At 42.3% G+C, this 13,763-nt stretch overlaps 1 protein-coding gene across 6 annotated transcripts in view; it reads left to right on the top strand.

Annotated features, from left to right (window-relative positions):
• The window catches only part of HIVEP1 (HIVEP zinc finger 1), a 134,413-nt gene that overhangs the window by 23,047 nt on the left and 97,603 nt on the right, over nt 1-13,763 (top strand). The gene's annotated exons all lie outside the window — the stretch shown is intronic.

Here is a 13,763-nt window from a genome sequence, read left to right on the forward strand (position 1 = left end):
TACAACCAAAGAAATTAGCCTTGATAACTGGACCTGTGCAGGAAGAAAACAGTCTTTAGGGATTATCAGAGAGTTTGCAGAGATGTGTTCTTGGATCCAGCTGGACCACAGCCCCCTCTGCTGAGCCTCAGACTCTGTCCTGTAATAGTTAAGTCAATATAGAGGAAGTGATGACTTTGGCTTAACATCAGCTCTTAATGTCTTCTTAGTTTTGAGGAAGATATGAGTGGATTATGGCACATCCAAATCCTCTTAGTAATAGTCATTTATTCATATGGTTCTTGGAATTAAGAAGCTAATAATTCCTCTAATTGTTTTAATAACTCTGACAGAGTACTTTTTTCCATAATATTGGGTAATGATTTTTAATCAGTTTTTTTAACATTAACTTTCTGGAAACTGCCTCTTCCTTGGAAACCTTTAATTTTCTCCTGAAGACTGTGTTTGTTGTGGATAGTGTGGTAATCAAGAGTAATTGTTGAAAATAGAGTGCTTGGGTGGATATAAATTTTACAGTACAGACATTGTGGGATTTGGACAAGTCAAGGTTCAGGGCTCATTCATCTTAAAGCAAGACCAGGAAGTCCCTGGTTGAAGGGTGGGTGTGATTATGCAGGCGTTTTATAGGCAGTAGCCTCGCACTTGGAGTTGCTGTTGCGTGCTGCCTGGATGAGGTCTGATTTAATAGCTCACACCTGGCAGTAACGTACACGTTATAGCTGAGGTGCTGTAGTTAAATAATGGATTTCATAAACACTCAATGGTCCTTCAGCACCTGCCTTTGCCGCAGAAATCAAGTGTGGAGTTCTATATGCATGTGGGTCTGGATCTTGTACTTCTATTGAATACTGATATAAATGTGTCTTTTGAGACAGGTCAATAACAGGTTCAGGAAGTAAAAGTCTAGCCTTTTTGTTCTTTGCAGATTGGATACTTTTTCTTGTACAGTCAGCAAATGCTTGATAGACAGCCCTGCAAGGCATAGTGCCCGCCAAGTGCTGTGGAGGATACCAAGGTGACTCTGCTGTAAACGTTAGCCTCAGTGTCCCTGCAGTTCCACAGAGAGATAAGACTAGCCCCAACTCATGGCCGCATGTACAAAGGGCTGAGTACCCTAGAGCTACTGAAGCTGTCCCAAGAGTTTGGGGGGGCGGCAGTGTTTTCTTCTTTTTTTGGTACCAGAGATTGCCCAGGGGCTCTGAGGCACATCCCCAGCCCTTCTTTATATTTTATTAGAGACAGAGTCTTGTTGAGTTGCTCAGGGCCTCACTGAGTTGCTGAGGCTGGGTTTGAACTCACAATCCTCCTGCCTCAGTCTCCTGAACCTCTGGAATTACAGGCGTGCACCACCTCGCCCCACAAGGGGCAGTGTTTTCTGATTCCATGAGCAAACTATTTCCCCCAACACCAAGAATTCTCTTTACTTTCTCTGCCCAGATGAAAACAGTAGTCCTAGTTTCACAAAACCTATGTGCATATTTCTAATTTCCCCTCATTGTGGACATCTGAAAATTGGGAGAGAGGCTTTCTCAGTGGGTGAGAGAATTGGTAAAGGAGAGTAACTGGGACCAGTGGTGTACTTCTCAGCTTGGCAGTTGGACCAGGCTGTAGGATTTTGCAAGTGGCATTCTGACCTGACCCCCACTGAAAGTGCCTGAAGTGCAGAGCGTGGTGAAAAAATAGCGGCAAGAAGAGGTTGGGCAAACTCGGGGCCAGGAACATGTTAGATTTGGGGAAAATGCCATTTGTGTGCATCAGGCCCTTCGTACCCACCGTGTGCAGAGCTACTGACACCTCATGGATGTGGATGTTATTATTTTTGTTTAAGGAAAGCATGTATGTAAATGTACAAGGGCTGTGTATGGGTGAGTATGTAACATGTCTACAATGTTGGCTAACGTTGATCTGTGAATTTGTGGAAAAGAAAGCTGTTCAGTATATTCCCACGTTACTTGAAAAATGAAACTGGAGTCTATCCATCGAGGTCACATAGCTTCCTGGTAAAGGTACCCTGACGTCTTCTACAGAATTCTGCCAACAGGACTTCCTGTAAGTGAATACAAGGTAGCATTTAAATACTGCATTATTCTTTTCGAGTTCACATGTATTATTGGTTTAGGAAAAAAATTGCAATCATACTTTGTTTTCTTTTTTTCAATGAGACAATAAGACCAGTTCAGTGAGGTCAGGAGCCATTGACAGGTCAATCTAGATCAATCTATCTGCAGTGAAAAATTGCACAGAGAGCATGTTGCTCTCCACTTGTTTCTGGTTCTGTGGATCTGTGCATATGTAAGCCAAGTTGGTTGTTTTGGGGATCTATTACTAACGTGAATTTTATTTTCTAACATTTATAATTTTAGAATGATTCTTATTCCCTCAAACACACACACACACACATCAGCAGAGAAGGATCTTTTTCAAATGATGTTGGGATTAACTTAGTGGATGCTTAGAGGGAAAAGTACTGAAATTCATGCCACAACTCAATATATATTTTAGAGTGGACATAGAGAAAATCAGAACATAGAATCTGCAGAAGAACATCTGAGACTTCTGGAAAAATTGCATTGTCAGGTTTGGAGGATTAGAACTCAAAAAGTGTGACAGGTACAAAAATACAAATGTCTGTTTCAAAACTGATAAAGTTAGGGCTGTGGTAAAGTTAGGGCCATGCATGCACAAGGCCCTGGGTTCGATCCCTAGCAAAACAAAACAAAAAAAAAAACAAAAACAAAACAAAACAAAAAAACGGATAAAGTTAATACTTAAAAAGTGACTTATTCTAGTACATGAGGAAATTAATAGGTAAATGGACAAAGGAAATTTTACAAATGATAAAGTAATATATAGCCAAATTATGTTCTGTCATAAAAAGTGAAAATGGGAACAATATGGAGATAATTGTTATTTACCAGTGTATTTGATATTTTAAAGAAGTAGCATGCAGGCCTGCTAGGAATTTGGGGAGCTGGTGTATTTCTGTGTTGATGGCTTGTACACAGGCTGTTTTTTTGAAATTCATCCCAAGGAAATAATTTAACAGATGCAATGTTACCTGCTCGGAGATGTCTATTTTGGTGTTAGTGTTATCTTTAACAGCAAAATAGTTGTAGTGCCTTAAATGCTCTTTAATATAGAATTGTAAATTGATCCTGTGTTCTAGCAGACATATAAATGATAAGTTCTTGAAATCTTCTGGAAACGTGGGAAAATGCACATGTAGTGTAACTGTGCAATTACATGGTCTTTATGGAAGTACTTTTGTTAGGGTGGTAGCAATCTTAAATTTCTTCAAATAGCAGTTGCGCCTTTGCCATGTGACTCTTGAGTCGGTTCCTCTGATAGCAGGGACCCTGCTGCAGACCCAGGGTGCAGGCTCTGGAGGTGACCTCTGAAGGTTGTGTGGTTGGACACACAGCCAGCCAGCAGTACAGTGAGAGAGCTGTGGAGAGGGAGTAGGTGTGGGGGTCCTCTGGCGGAGGCAGTCTAGCAAATGGGGGCGCGGATATGGGTGTCGTGGGGTGGGATGTTTACTGGATGCTTATTTCCAGGGCAAATTTGGTGTTGGGAAGGGCGTGCAGGGGCGTGGGGTTTTCACGTGCTGCTGCTTTTTCATGTTTAAGAGTGCAGTGTGCGTTTTATCTCCGTGGTCGGCCTGCTTCTCCTCGTTGAGTGCTTTTGGTCGTCTGGCTATTGATAACATGAGCGAAGAGCACAGAACCAGAGTGAGTGCTCCTCCGGGTCCCCTTCTTTGCACATTTGCTGTTGTGGTTATTCTTGTACTGACCCATGATGATTTCCCTGAGACTGTGTAGTGGATTAGTGGCGAAATTTAAGATTTTCTGGTCCATGAAATCTTGTTCCTTCCTGCAGTTATTGCTGAACTGAAGATTAGGTTGAATATAAACATATTTGAAAATAATATTGTGGTATTTGGTTGGAAAGCAGGTTTCATTGGATAGTATAGGAGAAGTTTTGTGTGTGAAACAGATGATAGCAGTGAGTGCTGTGCTGCTTTGTTTTATTCTTCAACATGAAGCGTGAAATTTAAGTGGTAAATTCAACTGATCTTTTTTCCTTAAAGCATCCTGTTTGGGGGGGGAATGAAGGAGTGTGCTGTGTCTGTTAGACATTAATGTCACGCAGATTCGCTGTAGCTTGATGTTTGATCTGTCGGTGCCCCTCCTATTGAAGGCAGTGTTATTAGCTGCTCTATTAGATCTTATTGAATGATTTCATAAAGAAGCACAGATAGTTCCATTTCTCAAATGTTTTTTAATATTCGAGAACCATATTTGAATGTAATTGTTTTCCTTTTTTATCCTGTGTGTTTTATGTTTTAAAAACATTCTAAAAAGCGGTCCATTGGTTTTGTGGACTAGAAATTTGGAACAGTGCACAAGAAAAGTTGAGGGTGTAACATACCTGGCAGGGCGAGTGCACACAGAGTAAATATTGTTACTCCCAGGTCCTGACTCTTATCAGAAACTGGCTCTCTGTCCTTGGGAAAATTACTTACCTTTTCTTAGTCTTCGTTATGTGTTTTTCTAAATATGAAAGGTTTTAGATTTGTATTTCTACTTAAACTAAAAATGGTATCTGTAATTATTTTGGAAGCTAGGATTGCCTTTTTCTGACTGGGGAGCTTGGTCAGCTAACCTGCAGAGCATGGGGTCTGTCTCATGTGGCTCCCCCAAAGGGAAGGAGGCACAGACCTTCTATTGGTTAAAGACATGTACATAAAGGTTGAGTATCCCTTATTCAGAATGCTTGGGGCCAGAGTGCTGCAGATTTCCATTTTCTTTCCAGATTGTGAAGTGTTTGCAGAGACTTCACTGGTTGCTGTTGAGCATCCCTGATCTGAGGCCCAGCCTGCATCAAAGGCACCATCTCATTTCCAGGCCTCCTGGTTTTTCTTTACCAGATTCTTTCATTGTTAGCTTTTGGTTGAAATCATGCCATTTATCAAAGATCATGACTTCAAGCAAAAGAATAGTTCACCTGATTGTCTCAAAACCCATCCATGACTATGTTGGAGGTGGTCTTGGTAACAAGCCTATCTTGGGATTAGGTTGAGGGTACCCTGCTTCAGTCCCGCTAAACCAGAATTTCTTGTGTTTTGCAACTGGCTATGCTCTCAGTGTGTTCAGTAGCTCCTTAAACCTCATTTGTTCATTGGTGCCAGATTGGTTAGAAGGTCATAGGATGGGTTGGTTTTGTGGGTGGGAGCAGGGGTGTCCTGGTGGAGGCTTCCTTAGAATGTGCAGTCAAGGTCCTAGATTGCAAAAGACTTGCTGCAGGCCTTTAACTCGGGGAGGGGTTCGTTGGCAAGGTCTTACCTTGTTGGCATGTGCCCTACCGCAGGTGGCCATCTGTGTTTAAACACAGCCTGGAACAAGGGGAAGCTGGGTAGCCAGTATCCCAGAGGGGAGGCATCCAGGCAGGCAGCAGTGGCCCTCTCTGAGGGCCTGCCTGGTGTCTGGCCTGGCTGCCCAGGACTCACACAGTGCTGCGTTTCCAGCTGGGGGGGCGAGGGTCCTGATGCCAGGCACCCAGGGGAAATGTAAGCCCAGAGACAGATGTGCATTCCCCCAGTGCCTCAGGGGCTGCTTTTACTTGTGAACTCCAGAGTGCGGCTGTGCAAGCGTGCATGTGTGAACCTGCCTTTGGGGGAGGACGGGATCCTGGCTTTTATCAGAGTCCTAAAAGTGCCTTTGATTCTAAAGGAATTAAGAAACACTCTATAATAAAGAGATTTGACTGTGTTTGAGTCTTTGCTTTTCCACCAGGTGGTGCAAATCTTTTATGATGTTCACAGAAGTGAAATCCTCTTGAAAAGATCAGAAAAATACAAGATTAAATTATTCCTCTCTTTAAGAGTTCAGCTCTTCCACATGATAACATAGCATTCTTTATCTGATTCTTGGCAAATAAATATATGGATTTATCTAATTACAAAAATATTGACCATAGATCTAAATCATTCAAAGATTTTTGGTAATGTTCTGTTTTGTTCTTTGTAGAGAAGAACTATAATGGCTGGGGAAAAGTGGTAATCTGTTCACTAAGCTATTGTTGCATAGTCTCTATAGGCTAAAAACTCTCAATTTTTATAACTTCTTAATTCAGAAAACTTGTGCGACTTAAATTTTTTTTTTTTATTATTTAAACAAATGGGATACATGTTGTTTCTCTATTTGTACATGGAGTCAAGGCATACCATTTGAGTAATCATACATTTACATAGGGCAATGTTGTTTGATTCATTCTGTTACTTTTTTCCCTTCCCCCCCTTTTCCCTCTATACAGTCCTTCCTTCCTCCATTCTTACCATCCTCCTTATCCCTAACCCTAACCCTAACCCTAACCCTAACGCTAACCCCTCCTACCCCCCATTATATGTCCTCATCTGCTTATCAGCGAGATCATTCGTCCTTTAGTTTTTTGAGATTGGCTTATCTCACTTAGCATGATATTCTCCAATTTCATCCATTTGCCTGCAAATGCCATAATTTTATCATTCTTCATGGTGGAGTAATATTCCATTGCATATATATGCCACAGTTTCTTTATCCATTCATCAACTGAAGGGCATCCTCAGAAAGCTTGGAATGGAACCACCATTTGACCCAGCTATCCCACTCCTTGGCCTATACCCCAAGGACTTAAAATCAGCATACTACAGAGATAAAGCCACATCAATGTTCATAGCTGCTCAATTCACCATAGCCAGATTATGGAACCAACCTACCTAGGTGCGACTTATATTTTGAAAAGAAAAGTCACACTGATGTTTTAACTGTCTTGGGGTATGGCCTGAGGGACAGGCTTGTGATCAGACAAGGGGAAGGAAGGCTGCTGGCTGGAGCAGGCCCCTTGATGGGCTTCTCAGTCCCTGTGGGGGAGTTACAACTTGTAAGTGAAATCTGTTTGATGGCCAGAATAAAGACAAATAAGAATGCATTTTGTGTTCAGATATATTTGAGAATGGCCTTAGAAACTTAGAAGTTTTTCAGTTTTAGACACTGTTTGCTTGTCTTTGGGAGAAGTATTCGAATGCACCTGCCAAGTTTAGTTGACTATTATATACACATAACATTAACAGAATTGCTTAAAAGACACATTGTTTAAATTAATTTTAAACAAATTCATAGGTAGTTTAACATCCAGATTTGACTGTTTAGTAGTGAAGATGTTTATATCAGTGGTTAGCTAGTACATATAGTTAAAATTTCCAGGGCAAGAAGGGTAGCTTCAGGGGCCGGCCATGCAGTGCACCTAGAGTTTGGGTGAAAATGGATTAAATAAGATCTTTTATGATATTACTTATAACTGATTGCTTCAGGTATGTTCTAGACTAATGCTTTTCAACCTTTTTCATTACTGCCTCTTTAAGAAGAAAAATAACTGTTAATTAAAATTAAAATTAACATCTGCCTAATGAGAAAAATTAAACACTAATAAATAAGATGTTGTTGGCTGGGGTTGATCTTTGCAAGTCCTCAAGCCATGGTAATAGCTAGGGTACGTTTTGTTCCCATAAGAACTATTTTCACCTTCCTCTGGAACCAGTTTCCCCTGTAGGAAAAACCTGAGCTATGCTCTGCTGGAGCTCGGGCCATTTCATTTGTGGCTGGTCTCTAATAACAGCGAATGGCCTTGCTTCTAGGGGCATCGCAGGCGAGTTGCCACAGGATGTGTTTGTCTTAAGGGTGGAAATTAAGTCCATTCTTCAGCTGTGCCATGCTAGTGTCCTGGAAACTAGAGAGGGATGTTGATGGTGCTGGAATCCCTCCTTCCCGGACCTGAATGCCACAATCATTTGGGGAGAAATTTTCTTGGGTTCCATAGAGATAAGCGAATTCCTTCATTTTCTTCTCCATTTATGTCATACCTTCTTTGAGCTTGTGCCTACAAGGAGAATCTGGAGCAGAGTCGTGTTTTCGTCCATTCTGTCGTAGAGCTTGTGTTTTACTGAAGAACAGCATCATGTAAGCAGTGGAGAGGTTAACACCCTGCCTGCAGGGTATAAAAGAGGGCAGAGTCTTGAAAAGGGACTAGCCAGTCTGATCTCATTGTATACATGAGCAACTCTAGGTGAAGACATAGAAAAATGGAGTTTTCAAGAAGAATAATGAGACATCCAGTGTCTGTTCTGACTTGGAAAGGCTTGAGGGGTCACCTACTTGAGAAGCAGAAAAGGAATTCTTTCCTCATTTGCTTGGAGGAGGAGCTTGTTGATGGGCAGTGGATCTGTGGTCGTTTGTTGTCCCCACCCCCTGCTGTTAATGTTTTCTTCAGACCTTTTACAGCTTTCAGTTTTTAAAATTCAAAATGCCCAGAGAGAGTATGGATTGCTTACTATTTATTTTGTCAAAAGAATGGGCTGCCATACATATTGCCTTGTTTCCTCATTTTTCCCCCATGGTAGGAGTTGGTGTAGGTTTCCTACAGGTCATAACGTACTGATCTTAATGCATATCTTAATTAGTTACAGTGTCTATAATATGAACGTACCTAATATATTCAGTTATTTCCTTTATCAAATTAATTGGCTTTTTAAGCCCCCTTCCGTTTTTGTTTCTTTTTTTACTATTACAGCAAACATCCTCAGTAGGTAACTCTGCCTATTGCTGTTTTTATGTCTTTATAAGACAGATTGATCAAATCACAATGACTGAACCCAAGCACAGTCACAGTGCTAGCCTTCCTGGGCATGGTTAGTTTTCTCAGTGAGACATCGCTGACGGCACTTCTTTCTGCCCAGATGTACTAATCTGTGTACTTGAGGCTTTTTTTCCTGTTGAAACCTGCAGTTTTCAAGATATTCTTCTTGAAATAGGTTTAAGTTATCAAATAATGTTATTGATTTTAACATCAATAAAAGATTCATCTCTGAAGCAGATTCTTATTATAGTATATGATAATTAGGCAGTAGGTTTTTCATCTCTGAAGCAGATTCTTATTATATAGTATGTGATAGTAGTTTTTTTCTTCTAAGGCTACATAAAATAATGGTTTGTGTTGTAATTGATGTTTTAAATTTAATATAGTTGTTAATTTTTGTATTTGGATCTTAATTTATTTGTACTTACTTTTATATTTATTTCAGGGTAGGTAGTCTGTTTCTTTTGTCCCCCTGAAATTAGGCCAATTTTCCATAATTATTTACTAAACAAAGAATCCTTTTCTTAGAGAATCACCATGTAAGTATTTCCCATATGTACTTTGACTAATATAGTTGATCCCTATTCTAGTACTAATATTATTTTGGCAACAGTAGCTTTTTAGTGAATTTTTAATTCCAAAAGGGTAGATTTGGGTTCACTATCCATTTTTAAAATAGATTTCTTAATGTTTGCTTTACAGGACCTTTTGATTCCAAAGCCACTATTTTTGCCTGTTCTTTACCACTGGGCTGTGGTTTGATATGGTACCTGCATGCAGGCAAACGCTCAAGTGACAGTAGCCCACTTCCTGGGTGTGGTCCTGGCTTGGTAGGCACCTGGCCTGACCATCAGGCTCAGGAGCTGTTCCCAGGGACCCAGGCCTTCAGCAGTGCTCCCTGTGGGGTGGTGACATAGAATTTGTTGAGACATTGCCCCTGTTTTCCTAGGATTTCTAGTGGGTGATGTTGTTCCCCAACTGCCAGTGGCCCTCCAGTGTTTATGATCAACAAAACTTCCCATGGAGTTTTGTTGCCGAGGGGTGTGAGGGTCGATCTCAGGGGTGGTAGAAGAATATGGAAGGTGGGGGAGGGAGTGAATCCGAGGTTACGCCATTCTATTTCTGTGAGGTCTGAAGTGTTCTGAAGTCAGCTGCAGCTGTGGGCACTTTTTAATGGTCCCACACATGTAAATGATGCCACCATGGGGTGATCTTGATAGGTCTGGCCCCTGTTGATACCATGGGCTGATGCTGTGAATGGTAACCAGGAAAAATGGGTTTCTGAACAAGAAGTCAAGTGAACCCTGCTCCCTGTAGAACATTGTTATAATCAGTAATTAGCATCTTAGTATTTTGGTGGGCAAATTTGTGGACTTTTATGGACTTGCCAAGCCATCAACCAAATATATAATTTTATTCTTCAGGAAAAATATTTCCTAATTTCTAAATAACATTTTTAGTGGAACTTTAACATAGCAGATTTTTAGTTGGGGACTTAGCTGCCCTAAAAGTGCTCACAGTACCCGTCCCAGAGAAAGCCGTGGGCTCGTGCTCTGCAAGCAGTGTGCAGTGACGAGCCTCCACCCCTACAGACTGACCCTGTGGCCCCTCACAGACATTCTGGAGCCTCCACTGCAGGCCTGCCTGTAGTCCATCTGGAGAGCTAAGTGAAATTTGCCTTTTCAAAGGTTCATGTTTATTTCCTGGTTCTAGGGCCTCTGTGGTTATTTAGATAAGCTGTTTAGAGCCCTAGACTAATGAGATCACCAGGGAGATGAACCATTGTGTGATCTTGGTTTTCTTTTAGCTCATTCAGCCCTGTCCCGACCCTCGTCATCAACTGGGCATTTTCATTCATATGGGTGATCAGAAGCTGGACTGGGGGAGTGTGTGGGGGGGTCCAGATCCATCAGCATCCATCTCAGGCTTCTTGGCCTCAGGCTTCTGGGAGGGCCCTGTGGATGGCTGCAAGGAGGGAGAGGAGGGACGCTTACTCCGCCCGAGCTCTGGCTCCTGGTGCCTTAGATTGATCTCAGGGGGGAAGGTGGGCATTGGGATTTATATTGACACATCAGACAGACTGATTTGTTGGTATTTCCTTTAATGTGTTGTGAATTGGGCATACTTTTAGAGATACTTTCGGGGTGGAAAGATGGCCCAGGGCCACGATGCTGCCAAGTGTAGGACACGGTGTGAGTGATGGTCCTCGGGATTGTGCAGTAGGCTCAGCTTTGAGCTAGTCTGTTAATTTCTTCAGTAGATTTATATTGAGTTAATTGCTGGTAATGAAGTGTACCCATCTATTTTAAGGGAGTGTTTGGTACTGGCGATTATCTTGGGGGATTTGTTAGCGTGGTTATAACACATAAACACCTTTTTATAACAAATCTCAAACCTAATTTATTAACAATTAAAATTGCATTATAATTTCAACAGTGCGTGCCTTTTAAAATGCTAGCACATCCGTATGTTGTGAACATGCCTAATAAAAATTTGATAATAATGAATATTTCCAAATACTGGGAAGCCATGTTCTGTAATTGCATTTTAAATATACTCATTTGAAACCCAGCAGTTAATTTATATTTTTAATGGCTCAAATATCTTTTTATAAATGAATCTGACTTTCTAAAGAACATTAAGTATCTTTTGTGAAACGTCAAGTGAAGAAATGAAGTACATCCTTAATAGTTATTAGGGTTAATGGCCCACATTTATTGAGTTCTCATTTTGGGACCTGTCCTGATTTTACTTCCTCATTTAATCCTCCAAAAAACATGTTTTGGCATGTCGGTACTTTTGTCATCCCCATTTTAGAAAGAAGTAAATGGAGCCCTGTAGGGTTAAGAAGCCCTGGGAAGTGAGGGTCAGAGCAGTGTGGAGTCTGGAACCCCTCCCCCGGCACGCTATGGAGGCATGAACGGCTGTTCAGATGCTTTTAGCAATAACTTCCAAATAAACAGGAGAGACACTGGGGAATGCCCGCGGGTTGTACGTCTTGTGAAATTTAATTTTGGGGACGTGCTGGTGGTGAAGTACAACATGTCTGCACTGCAGAACCAGAACATGGAGAGACAGTTTTAGACAATTGGAAGCACTTTGTTAGGGTCATTGCTTGGGGAGTCTGGAAGCTATCTGCCCTGCTGCAGATCAAGTAGTGTTTTTGGAAGGTGACCTTGCGAACCTGGAGGAAGCTGATCTCACTCGATGCTCTCGATATGCCAGGCTCTGTGCTGGGTGCTGTCACAGGGCTGCCACCTGGTGATCCCCATGGTGCTGGGGACCCAGGTTCAGAATAGCCCCAGGCAACCAAGGTATCTGTTCCGCGTCACATGGTCACCAGGGCAGAAGCAGGGCTCATTCAGAAGCCAGACTTCTGCCACAGACCGGTCTTCCCACCCAGGTGACCTTGGCTTTGCTCGCTCTGCTTTTGGGGTAGATTGGCTGGGGAAGCGGATGTCTCCTTTGTTTCCAGCTGTGAATGTTTTAGGTGGCTCTGTGCAGACTGCGGATATCTGCAGAGGTGCCAGTGGGAGGCAGTCACGGGACCCTCTTGGCTTCTCTTAGCCAGCCAGGAAGGAGGTTGAGCCTGCTTTGGGTCTGCAGCGCTCATCCCCTGAGAGAAGGACCCTCTTGCTTCTTACCGAGCCACCTGTGCAGTTCTGAGATGAAGCCTGAGACCCTGGGAGTTGATCAGTGAGCCACACGCTCGACTCCGGGGCTCCCCTCTCCTTTTCTTTACCAGCTTCTGTGCCCAGAAGAGTTCCAGCTTTTCCCAGGCTTTCTATTGAGCAGATATGTCATTTCAGCTGGTTCTTTGTCCCCCTTACAAAATCATGGATTCTAGGTACCGTGGGGCCTCGTGTAAGAGCAGGGGGGCCCCTGCATGCCTGAGACTGGCCTTGGGATGGCCTCTCAGTGTTGTCCACAGAAACAGCATATTTCAGAGGCTAGAGAGGTGACTTCTACATAAGGAAAGGAAAATTTGCCTGGGTGACAGATTAGTATCATATTTTTTTGAATCTTATCACCCAGATATTAAATGATCATTTAGAATTGACAAGGGAGGCTTTTTTTTTTTTCAGTACTCCGTCTCTACAGATACCTTGTGGCCTTCCAACCAAAAATGCCTACTGCCCTTCCCTCAAATCTTATATTTTTTATTCTTTTAAAAATAATCAAGGTGTTTTTTTGTGATTCACAGGATATTTACAAGCTTACAAGATCAATCTATTATTAATGGAACCTGGACGTACTCTGTATTTGAAAATTCAATATTAAGGTTCAACATGGGAGTATTTTTTAAAAATGCCTTTCCAGTTCAGTTAAACTCTAGGGCTAAAACCAGATTTTCTCCCTTTTAAGTTATTTACTTTAAAATGTCGCCAGTCCTCCTGTACCTGAGATGTGGGATTATCCGGTGACTGTCTTCTGGGCATCTGCTCACCTTTGAGTGAAGTGGTGAAGCTGTCCTTCCTGCATGGGAATATTCTTTATTATTTTCTCAGCACTAGTCTGCTCCGTTCAAACCAAAATCAAGCCCTGAAGTGTTTTTTGTGGTATCTGCTGAGCGCTCTGGCTGCTTAATGTGTTATAATACAAATGTTAGTCAAAGAAAATGTTAAGATAGCTCTCAGCTGTGCGTTCTGGGGTTTTAGATTGTGGAGTCTAGCCAGCTCCTGGGTGTCCAAAGGAGAAGAGCATCAAGAATACAATAAAAGGTGTGCCTGCAGAGAGGAGGGCGATTCCCAGCCCATTTATAATAACAACACTTATTACAGGGTTTAGGGTATCCAATAATAGTGTGCTTGGAACAGGTGTGAAAATGTAGAAATCTCTTGGTAAGTGGAAGCTGGAAGTTAACAATGTTTACTGTGGCAGGACTTCTCTGGATCTCAGGTGAAAGGTAGTTTTGGCACATGGGCCCCGGTTCTTGTGGGCAGCCAGCTGGGAGGGAGGCTCCTCTGGGCTGGGTGTCCTTTAGTGTGCAAGGCTCCCTCTTGCTCTGAGACCTGGCTACTGGGGGTGTGGACAGCACTCTGTGGCAGACCTGTGTGATAACCGAGCCCCTCTGGAAGCTTGCGGGGTGACGG

Source organism: Sciurus vulgaris (genome assembly GCF_902686455.1).
Source record: "Sciurus vulgaris genome assembly, chromosome: 7".
Classification (NCBI taxonomy): Eukaryota; Metazoa; Chordata; class Mammalia; order Rodentia; family Sciuridae; genus Sciurus; species Sciurus vulgaris.